Source organism: Gobio gobio (assembly GCF_949357685.1).
Source record: "Gobio gobio genome assembly, chromosome: 3".
Classification (NCBI taxonomy): domain Eukaryota; kingdom Metazoa; phylum Chordata; class Actinopteri; order Cypriniformes; family Gobionidae; genus Gobio; species Gobio gobio.
The window spans coordinates 34,803,777-34,816,753 of record NC_137099.1 but is presented as its reverse complement, the minus strand read 5'-3'; positions in this window follow the sequence as shown (position 1 = coordinate 34,816,753).

Sequence of the window (12,977 nt, the reverse complement as noted above, 5' to 3'; positions counted from 1 at the left end):
GTGTGTGTGTGTGTGTGTGTGTGTGTGTGTGTGTGTGTGTGTGTGTGTGTGTGTGTGTGTGTGTGTGTGTGTGTGTGTGTGTGTGTGTGTGTGTGTGTGTGTGTGTGTGTGTGTGTGTGTGTGAATTAAATCTCACCCCAAGCTCTGTAATCATAAGCAGATGCACTGACAAACTTTTACTGTCTGAGCTCCGAATGCCTGAACCACACCCAGAGGGTTTCTAAACCACTGTTATAAAGCAATGGAAAGGGAGGGAGAAAAGGCACAGGAGATAAGGAAGAGGACGATGAAGAATACGATTGGGACATACACGCATTGATTCACACCAACTCACTGTATAAAACACTTCATAACATGAGTGTTTGACCTCCGGGCGAGGATGAAGCTGAAAGATGGTATTTTATTTGCAATTAAATTGCTTTGTTTCCATGGAGAATACTACACACCCACAGTTACAGAAGACACGGGCACGCACGTCTTGATTTTGCAGAGTTAGCCGCGTTCCTGGGTCGACATATTTTTTTAACCCTGGAACAACATTCCTGTCCGAAAATTTTGTCCCAACCCTAATTCTATCCCTACCCCTAAACCTAACCCTACAGATAAGTTATCCCTAAAATCAGAGGGAAATTATATCTGAATAACACTGATGTAGAAGCACCTAACCCTGGTTGTAGTCTAAGCCTAAACTTGACATAAACTGTAAACTTGTCCCTCAAATTTGTTTGGTTGATTGGAATGTTGTTTCAGGATCAACCAATATGTTGATCCAGGAACATGTAGCACTTGGGGAAATCAGGGCTGGTTTCAGCCCCGACAAAATGTTGCAAAACGTTTTTTAAACAGAAACGGTGCTGCGTTGAACACCGTGTTCTGATGAGTTGCAACTATGGCAGCTGAGAAGGCCATTCTTTGTGTTCTTTTTGAGGAATTTTCAGAGCCTGATGAAATCGATATAAATACGTGTTTAATACTGCAAGATACATGCAATCACTGCCCTTGCTGTCCAGAATAAAAGAGAACCATCCCATTTAATTCACTTTTTTATATCCTGGTAATCAATTCTAATTTAAATCATTTTATTTCTAGTTCTTACTTTTTAATACCTTGTATTTTCTTTCTCATTTTTATGTAAAGCACTTAATTACTAGGGCTGGGTATTGACACAAATTTCACAAGCTTTCGATTCGATTTGATTTCCAATTCGTTTCGATTCAACTCAATATCGATTATTTTGGATATGTATCAGGTATAATGGAAAAGTTTCTCAAGGAAAACAAATTTCTGAACTAATGTTGTAAACTATGGGAGTCAGTTGATACTACATTAGCCTACTATGGAAGGTAAAAATGGACTGATTTGTATACAAACACTTAAATGACACTAAATTATGTTTTTTTTATAATAATGAAATTAAAATATTAACTTAACAATTACATACTCATAATTCCACTCCAATTCGTTTTTTGAAATATAAACATTTAAATGATGGCTGTCATAAAAACTTGCCAGATTTATTCATACATGCATGCATTAAATATTGAAGAAAATTAAAAATGACAATGAATATCCTATTTAATGTGATGCATTAGTTTATGGACACTGGATATGGTTTTTCTGAGGTAAATGTGACGTTACCTTACATGACATTGTTTACAAGCCGTTTGACTTACCTACATCTTTCTGTGGTTGAAACACTGATTGAGCTATTCTATGTAACTTGATACGGATTTCGGTAAGTTGTCCTGTATCTTTTACACACTTTCAGAAGCTCCTTCATGTTTATTTCGCGCTGTTACTGGTATTAAGGTGGAAGAGAAGATCCGTTCATGTTTGCTCCGCGCTGCGGGTTTTCTAGAGCTGAGCTGCGGCAGAGCGATCTCGATCTCGCGCCACAGCGCCAAAACGGTATACCGTTGGTGATTAATAGGGCAATGGTAATTAATAGGGCTGGGTAAAAAAGCCCTAATTTGAAGTAATTTGAAGTCTCAGATTTCAAATTACGTTTTTTTTTATTTTTATTTTTTTACGAAATGCAAAAACATATATAGGCAATATATGTTTTTGAATTTCGTAAACAAAACAAAAAAAAAACGTAATTTGAAATCTGAGACTTTGTTTCATATCAATAGTAATAAAGCTCAAAGATGATCGTGATTTATTGGATGGGAGGCGTGCTACAATGTTTATTTCATTAATTAACTGAAAACAGGATGACTAATCGATTCTTGGGATTTAAGAATCGATATTGTTTTGTAAAAGTGAGAATCGATTAAAATCGAGAAATCAATATTTTTTACCCAGCCCTATTAATTACCATTGTGTATGAAATTTGGTATATAAATAAACTTGCCTTGCAATGAAGCTAAAAATATAAACAACTTCATCATGTTGATATGCTATATTTTTTACTTTAAAACTCTTACGACAATCATGTCTTCTAATATCTTCAATTGTTGCATGAGGTGCAGCGGACACATTTGTAAACAATTTCACTTGGACCGATCAATTGTACAGGATTGTGGGATATCAAAGGCAGCGAAGGATACAAATATGCTGCCTTCAAAAATCGATCAGATGAAGGTATCTCAGGAGACAGGAAGTGAAGCTAACATTGGATTCGGACATGCATTGGTGCCTTCCTGCCTTGAAATGTGTCCTCCGAAGGCAGCATTTTCGAGGTTTCGGACGCAGCCATAGACAGTAAAAGAAAGGTTGCACACCGTTTCCAGGAAACATGACGTTCAACCGGAAACCGTAGCAAAACGTTGCACACCGGTTTGAGCTTTGAACGTGCCCCAGGTTCTGCCACATGGAACACTGACACCATTAAGTGCTAAACCAATCACAACCTACTGCCTAGCCTTAGCCAATCACATACCACGGAAAGATTAAACATAAAAACCGTAACCTGATGGACTGGCCCTTTTCATAATGGACTGTATACTTTTGGTATACAGTAATATTATAAAATTGCTACATTTTAACCTCTCTAAATATGTGTTGTGATTATTTGTTGTTGTTGTTACTCTTGTATAAAATATATGTTGAGAAAAATCACTTTTAGGCCTATCAAAAAAAGCATGTTAATAAAACAGCTGCTTTTTATCAACCCACATGTCCCCTTGTATCTTAAAAGGACATGAACTTTTCTCAGGATTCCTTACATAGACCAACACAATTCATCGCCCTTCCCTCTTCTTTATTTAATTTCTCTTATAACATGCTACTGCAGTTACCCTTGCTCTCCTTTTCCTCCTTTCATCAAAATTTTTGTAGATTTTATAGGTAGAATGTTGTTCTCTGTCTCAGGGCCGGCCCGTGGCATAGGCGGAAAAGGCAAATGCTAGGGGCGCCACTCGTCCATAGGGGCGCCAAAATGTATTAATGATTCTATTTTATTAATATTATTGATGTTATTACTGAAATATTACCACATAAAGCGCAAAAAAACCGTAATTAAGTCCCCCGCCTCTTCCCGGTCCGCCTCATCAATCTCCCCCCGCCGATCTACTTGAAGTGCGTCAGAAATACAACGCGCGATCAGTTTATCGTTAGGGGAATTTGTTGTGTCGCGTCGCCTCTCGCCGCATCCAACGCAGACAGGATTGCTTTCATATATTAGGGTGCTTGGCCGTTCGCGCCAGGTGTTGACACGGTGTAAGTTGCCTGATTATTTATGACGGATGGCCGAATTGAAGGGAAGATAAGGGATACACTGCTCTTCTTACATAGTATTTGTGTATTGTTTCTAGTCTAAATATCTAAAATTCCTAAATCAAGGTGCATTTACTAGATAAGTTAAATGACAGAAGATAGTTTTCTTGTTTTCTTGAAAATAAAATCAAAATGAAGTGAGTTTTTGCTTAAAACAAGCAAAGTTGTTTGCCAATGGAGTGGAAAAATAATAATCTTGTTTCTGATTGAAATCTTGTTTCTGTCCCAAACAGAAATAAGATTATTTTTCTCACCCCATTGGCAGATAATTTTTCTTGTTTACTTGAAAATAAAATCAAAATGAAGTATGTCATTTTACTTATCTAGTAAATGCACCTTGATTTAAGAATTTTTAGATATTTGGACTGGAAACAAGAAAAAGATTCTAAATAAGAAGAGCATTTTTTGCCGTGTAAAGACAGAAGTAAAGTGATGTAGGCAAATTAATGAACAGTTTATTTAATTGCATAGTAGTAAAATACTAATGTTTGCTAATTAATTCCAGTTATTTTTACCTTAAACTTTATGCAAGCAGCTGTTCTGGGTTCTCCAGAGGCCACAGCCAGTGTGATTTTGTAAAAAAATAAATAATATAAAAATATTAAACGCATGTAATATCACTTTTTTAATAGCCTTATGTTTTTACTCTGCAGTTGTGCAGTTTTAAGGGGGTGTATAGCAATTTTAAAATGTATTTGCCGAAATTAGTAATGATATTTAGTATTAGTAATTTAGTAATTTGATATTCACATTAAATATCAAAATTTCTCAGTTGAATTCCTGGTGAAAGCATGAATGCTCATAGTTTAGTGGAAGATTGCTGCCATCTACTGGAAAACAAACACTTTTGCTAGTTCTCAATGAATAGTTTGTGCATGAATGTTAGATGCAATTACTCTTGCTCTTTGTGTTTAGGCTGTAATGTGGCATAGGTGCAATATTTGTACAGTTTTACTATCATCAGCCTTTAAAAAAAAAAAATAATAATAATAATAATATCATGAACATAATGACGGGGTAGAATGGACTGGACATCATATAAAACAACAACAATAAAAATAAAACATCAATGCATTACAAAAATAAAACAGTACGATTGTTTCCACAACTTAGACTGATAACGTGTAGTGTAGTGCTAAACCTTGATACAAGGGGCACCAAGTAAAATCTTGCCTAGGGCAGCAAATTGGTCAGGGCCGGCCCTGCTCTGTCTCTCCCTGAAGACACGAGGATGTTATTTATCCTGTGACTAACAGCCTGTGGCCATGAACATGTCATATAACTTGTAGTGACAAGACTGCAAAAGTTACCTTAAAAAACAGTGGATGACCTAATGAATGACCTAAAATGTAACTTCGTCTCAAGCGCACTAGTTAATCTTTTTTTTTCTCTAAATTTTAACACCTAATTTTGTGGGCTGGGATTTTAGTTAGCAAGAATATTTGTAGTATGGTGTTGTTCATAATACAAATAAGAGGATTAAAACAAAAGTTATTTGTTGCCCTCATGCGAGTGTATAGGTGTTATTGATGGCAGCAATACAGAACAAGAGCTTTAGTTGAAGTGTGTATACTATTGTTTTATTACCCTAAGGAATTAGCCTACACTTACGTACACCTACAGCTTTTCTGTTTCTATTTGCCTCTCTCGTTTTTAAGTCAGATACACAAGTCCTTTGGTTAGAGGTTGACATCCGACCTTGAGGGACTGAACCAAAGAAATGACACCTTTCTAGAAAGTTTGCTTCGGCAAGCTGAACTTCGGCTGTGTCCGAAATCTCCCCCATAGGCCTACCCTTAAATAGGCCACTGTTTGAAGGGACAGTCATTTGTAGTGGTGTCCAAAACCATAATCGATGTTATCGAGTGCACTCATTTAATCCCATAATGCACTGCAATAACAAGTGTAGAACTCATAGAAATATAAACACAGATACCTCATTAGTGTCGATTTCTATGGGTTGCTCTTCGTAAGCCATCCGCCATATTGGAATGTTAAAAACACTGGTCCGTGAACACTTGACTGTGCATCCTCAATTGTAGTTAGATGCATACATGAATATCTATATCTGCAATAGACTTCAGAAAATTATTTTACTGATAGCACAATAAAACAAGACGATGGCGTCAGCTAACACAACATTAAAAAGTTACATTAGCCCCTTTCACACAGAGCATTGATCCCAGAAAATTGCTAAAGCGCCTTTTGTGTGAACGCAAACACGTCCCAGGATAGATCAAGGATGGGGACCTAGTAACAATGTCGGGATCAGTCCCAGAATACGCCCTGTGTGAACAGGCAGGACCAATGCCATAAGGGGTGTGTCGTAGTGATGACGCTGAAGCTGAGATTGTTCACCAGCTTAGTGGAGCAGTATGCGATGCACTAGTTTATGATCGATTTTCCGGAATCTCTGTGTGAAAGGGGCTCTGGTGTCATGAGCCCAGTGTGGGTCATATTTGTGGTTTGGTTGTTTTTTCTGTTTGTTTTGCAGGACAGCGTTTGGGTGACTGATGTCATTATGACTAAGGAGTTACACCTGTGTTGGAGCTGACGCAGGCGATATTAAACAGTTCCCTTCAGTTGTGACGGGGCGCGCTCTCCTCTCCCCGTGCCGTTTTTTCCCCCTTTTCAGTTGTTTGATTTGTTTCGATTAATCTTTTTTTCTATTTTTTTCTTCTTACTTTAAAAAATGTTATTCCTTTTGATCATTATCCAACGTGTTGTCTCCTTCTTTGTCACAGCTTGCAAGCCGGCCGTGACAATAGTAGGCTATAAGAACCTGTAATATTGCATTAATACATATACAAATACAAACCAACACATTCTCACCTAAGGTTATCCCATTTCTTCAGGAATTTAAATCTTGGCGGTTTCACAACCAGAAGCTGCACAATATTGTGGCATCATTGATTTTTCATTGATTTCCAAGATGGCGGGCACGCCGATGTGTCTGGAGTGGTCGGATGTGGCATCTACGTATACATATCTATGGTACAACAGATGTATACTCATCCACTAGAGAATACCCATAAGGCACTGTGAGGGTTGTGCCGCTGGTGAATCATCCATCCATTTTCCAAACTGCTGGTCCAATGTACAGTATAATAATATTTTTAATTTATTATTAAAAATGTTTATACATGCTAGTTTCCACGACAGAGTTCAAGACAGGGCCTAAACAACCCTGGAAATAGTGAATGAGTGAATAGCGGGTAATTTGGAACACAGCTTTCGTTTCGACCTGATTTTGTTCGGAATGACGTCACACCAATTCTTTCATCAATTTCTAGTATATATTAATTTTGATATTCATTTGAAATGATAACTGCATTTTTTAATCCAATCATATTTTATCCGAAAGTATTTTCCCAAGAATAATGTAAAAATATTCTAAAGCCTAGTTGGCCGATGATGCGCGGCAAGTTTTGCTATTCAGTAGGCAACACGCCTTAAAGGGTTATGTCAGGGTTATGTATGTAAAGGGTTATATTATGTCTTCATTAAACCTTTTAGAGGTTCACATTACGGCATAATTTTATGGATTTTTTTTTCATGGAATTAATTTTCCATGTCCAGAAACACTTTATCACAGGAAAAAAAAAAGTGAAATAAGTAACCCTATAAACATAAAAGTATGCAATCATTAAACATTTCTCCTTATATAGAACCTTTTTGGCATAAAGGGGTCTTTCAAATTGATTCAAGAATTCTATATAGAAGCCCATTATACCTTTTATTCTAAGAGTGTAACACTGCTTCCATATGAGTGTGGCATATTAATTTGAGTTGCACAGAAAAGTAGATCAAGCACAGCAGGCTTCCTGGATTGTGGAGACCTTCATAAAAAAATGTATCACTCAAAATATGCTGTAATGGTTGTGTTTCTATGAAACTCCTTTACTGAGCCCCATATACTTTCTCATTATTCAACATTCATTTGCAAATAAGACAAAAAGAGATACTTCCTGTGCAAAGCTGCTTCTTATTTTAAGAAACTGAACCTGATGTGATTTGAATTCGCTTTAAAATGGTTTCAAATCCACCACAGTGTTTCTTCTCCCTGTTGAGCTATCTCACACATAGCTATCTTGCTCGCACAAACCTTCTTGCATTTTTAGATTTCCATCCAAGACATTATTTAGTTTGTCTCTCATTTTCCTCAGGTGGACTGTTGACTGGTCCCCACAATAAAGTTTGGGGTTGGTAAGTGATGTTTTTGAAAGTCTCTAAGGCTGCATTTATTTGATCAAAAATAATAATAATTCTAAATACAATAAATATTGTGTAATATTGTGAAATGTTGACAGTTAAAACTTTTTATGGCAAAGTGATTTTTCAGCATTATTACTCCAGTCTTCAGTGTCACATCATTCTTCAGAAATCATTCTAATATGTTAAACTGATGCTCAAGAAACATTTATTGTCATTATCAGTGTTAAAAACAGTTGTACTGTTCAATATTTTATCGAAACTGGAATTTTTATTTTTGATGTAAAAAAGTATTACCGATTCCAAACTTTTGACCAGTAATGTAAAGACTTTCCATAGACATAATGACTTTTAAACTGTACAAACTGTATATTCTATCCCCTAACCCTCACAGAACATTTAGAATTTTTACATTTGTTAAAAAACATAATTTAGTATGATTTATAAGTTGTTTTTTCCTCATGGGGACCAAAAAATGGCCCCACAAGATCAAACATTTTCTGGTATTACTATCCTTTCCTGAACCACAAACACACACACGTATACACACATGGCTGCCCCACCCGCACAGCCCCTCCTAATCTTCAAACGCACCTCACCACCCCTTGATTCCTCCCAGCCCTCCAGCTCTCTTTTTCACATGCTCCTGCAGGTCGTCCTGTTCTGTTCTGTTCTCAGAATTCATTTGAGCTGCTGACGACAGTAAAAAAAAAAACAGTGAAAATTTTACGCAACAGACCTGTGATTGAAACTTTGGCTGCTTACAGTAATTAAAAAAAAATGGTTGTACATGCTGTCCCAAAACAAAATGTACATGCTGACTTGAAAATGTACACTAATATTTGTTCGTTTTTCATAATTCAAATGTATAAATGATGTAATGTGTTTAAAGACTGTCTGATATGACCATCAAGGACATTCTTATATCAACATCAAGCATATCTTTAAACCCCTTAGCTGCAGACTGATGGAATACATCAAGAGGGACAGAGTATCTTTGAAATTCTATTCGACTGAGAACATGAGAGGAGCAGATCTATCAACTTCATCTGGAAGTGATATTCACAAAAGCACAACTGACAGGTGTGCAGGTCACATCACGGAAAAAAGGGATTGGAGTTGAGGAAAAGTTTTTTGGAATGTTACCCTCAGAAGCAAATATACTGACCATGTATGTTTGCTTTTACTTTATGCCACTATATTATACCCTCTGGCAGAACACATTCCCCTCTTACTTTCTTCAAAGCCATAAGAAAGTGAATATTTTTCTTGCTGCAGCAAATAAAGGATTCCCAACAAGCACCGGACATCGGGATGAATCCACAAATGAATTTCTTTGGCTGTCAGGTCTTTCCTCAGAGCACAAAGCACACACCCACAGGAAATTCACACTCTTTGGGACAATGTGAATGAGGATAATGACTAAGAAAAACTCACCCAGGGTAGCACAAAAATGTATGTTAGGTAGCAACCCATTTAGAGAGTCATTTTGATAGCTGGAAAGCTTATGCGTCATATTCTTGCAATATTTGAAGTGTGTGTGCAAGGCAATGTATTTAATATTAAGTCTGAATGTAACCGGAAATGACTAACCCTTTCATGTATTAATTATGATAACCACAGTCAGGATATTTGTTTTTATTGCTCTCAGGGCATGAAAAAATGCCTCTTTTTTTTTTTACACATAATTTACAAAGAGATTTTCAGATATCCAATTGAGTGGACATTTATAAATTGAAGAGATAAATACACTGTGTGTATTTAACAAACCAATGAATAAACACAATCATATGAAAACTACAAAATATATGCACAAAAAAAGAAAAAAATACAATACAAACTTCAATAATTGCAAACGCAATTGAGTTTGTCCCTGTTTGACCAGCAGAACTTCATACAAGTTTAATGTCAAGTGTCTTTGATATCAGAACATGAGGACGTGATTCCATCAAAGACTTCTAATGAAGGTATAACTTTGTGGAAACCCAACTCAGACTATAGATAATGCTCACGCTTCCAGTCTACCAGACGTTTATTTACCCTTATTAGCTGATCATTCTGTTGTTTAAAGTAGACAAATGTAGCTCTTCTCTCTGAGAAAACCTCAGACTGAAATCTTTTAATATGTAATGCATTATAGGTAACATGCATTATGTAATCAGATTGCTTTTTTGATGTAACAAGTAAAGTAACACATTACAAGAGATAATTAAAGCTGCAAGCAGCGATGAAAGGGCCCTCGCACATGCACCGCCACCCGGTGGCCTCAGGAAAACAGCGAATAGTGAGCAAGATGCATTTAAGCAGGTAAATATAGGAGAAATACAGCAAAGTCATTTTGATGTGCCACACTTCTTTCTGCCAGAAGGGGGCACTTTGACAATAACTGAATATTGCCATGTAGTTGTCTTCAGGTCAGGACTTTTATCATGTGAAATTTGGCGGCAGATCGGCCATTGTATGCCTGAGCTACAACAGCTTCCTTTTTCATGGCATTAATCGCATACATTAGCACTTAGCCAAGTGTTGTATGATTGAATGTGTTTCTAGCATGTTTGGTACTTCATGGCATATTTAAATGTGTTTCTGGGAGTGAATTACAGTGTAAAGCATGCCATTTCCTGTTGCCAGCAGGTGGCGCTATGACTTACTGAATATTGGCATGTAGAGGCCAGGCTAGGACTCTTATCCAACATGTGAAGTTTGGGGCAGATCGGACATAGTAATGCCTGACTTACAACAGCTTCCTGTGTCATGGCGAAACATCGAAACTTGTCAGGCCGCCACGGACTTCAGCGAAAACTCAAGATTTTCACAATATAACATCGCAAAGGCCTTTAGATTAGACTGTGCAAATATGATGTTGTTTTGATTAAATCTCTAGGAGGAGTTTGTTAAAGTACAACGTCTGGAAAAGGCAAAAACGGCAAAAATTTTGCTAAGAAAATTCAAAATATCTCACTTCCTGTTGGTTTTCAGATTTCGTACCAGGAGACTTTTTTGTAGGTATTGGGCTGTCTACCGAATTTCATACCTGTACGTGAAACGTAGCGGGAGGGGCACTTAGTTGAAATGTTGTAGGTGGCGCTATCGAACCATTTTGGCACACCTAAATCTAAAACTCATATGTAGATGTCTTCAGGTCAGGAGGTGGCGCTATCGAGCCATTTTGCCACGCCTAATTCTGAAACCCATATCAGACGTACATTTTCGCCACTTCTGACGCGTGTGCAAAGTTTCATGAGTTTTCGAGCATGTTTAGGCCCTCAAAAATGCGATTCATTTGGGAGAAGAATAAAAATAGGCTAAGCAAATACACACCATCGGTGCTCAGGCCCTAATTAATGTAATGAGTAAAGTGATGCATTATAGGTAACATGCATTGTGTTGTAATGCATTACAAGTAACGTGCATTATGTAATCAGATTACTTTTTTGATGTAACTGCTAATAACATAAATACATTTATTTACAACCAAAAAAAGTTACAGCAGATTAAGTATTTTTCCAGGAATAACAACAGTCACAGTAATTTTATGATTTGAAATATACTGATGCATGATGTCCAATTTAATGGACAGATGATTAATCAGAATTTCCTCCCAATCTAAAATCAAAGCTTGGAAAATGTAAGAATCATATGACCCGTAAGAGTCTCCTAGGATAGAGATATTCTATAGGCATTTCTGACTGGCCGTTCGCCCTCTTGGTTTAGTACGGGATGGCTTGCCACTTGGTGGCAGTGTATGATCATGTACTAGTGTTCACTGTAGTGGTTGATGTGCAACTGCCATCAAAACCCATGCATATTCAAGAAAATTGCTTTTTAATTACTGTTTACTGTAATGACCTCTATGCATGAAAGGGTTCATCACAAACTTATTTTATAGAAGTACATTTACATTTACGCATTTGGCAGACGCTTTTATCCTAAATGACTTACAGTTTTACACTTATTACAGGGTCAATCCCCCTGGAGCAACATGGAGTAAAGTGCCTTGCTCAAGGACTGGTGGTGGTGACTGCTGGAATCAAACCAGCAACCTTCAGCGTATCAGTTCAGTGGTTTAACCCACTGACTAGATCACCATCTCTAAAGTACACCAAACAAAGTTCAACAAACTCTACACTGAACAGAAGAGAACACCGTGAAAGCATAAACAAAGTAAAGAACACTGTACCATGGAAAACACATTCTTACATATCTAATGCAGTAGCGTACATATCTAAAACTTCTACTGCTGATTTGGTCTTCTCTAAAAGAAACTCACTGATATTTATGTTGATGAATGTATATGAGTGTATCTATTATTGTAGGAGCAAGATGGACTTTGATTTAGTAAAAACAGCCGGCCTGTGCAACTGATGCATCAGTCTTTGTGAATTGTGTAGGCCTATTTGTTGTTACATAATAATGTAGTTGATATTTGTATTTGATGTGCTCCTAAATCGAAATAATTCCTGTTCATAAACTATAATAAAACCTAATATGACCCCTTTCCTCTGACGCACAGTAAAAGCACGTTTGTCTGAATTAGTATTTAAGGAAACAGTGCCATCTTGTGCTTACTGTAGTTAAGTTGCAAGAGCTAAAACAAAAATCATAGGCTACTTTTAATTTAAATAAAAATAATAAAAAAGTTCATAATTTTTATTTTACGTAAGATAATTTTATAATAGGCCTACACAAATTCGCTAAGTATCACAAGATGATTATGTGTCCAAACTGTATCAGCTACAATTTAAATAAAACGGTCTTCATTTTGTGTTATTGCATTCGCCCACAATCTTACAACCCCTTTTTGTTATCTTCTAAATGTAAAGCCTAACTTTATCCTTATAGCCTTATACTGTTAAAATTTAGACTATATAAATAACGTTTCTACTCTTAAGAAAGATACAAAAGTATAATTATTATTATTATTAGGCCTATTATTATTATTATTAATTGTTATTAACTGTTATTATTAATAATCTTTATTATTAATAATAAATACGCGTACTCCGGGAGTGGGGGAATTTGGGGTGAATTTACAGAGGAATACGACA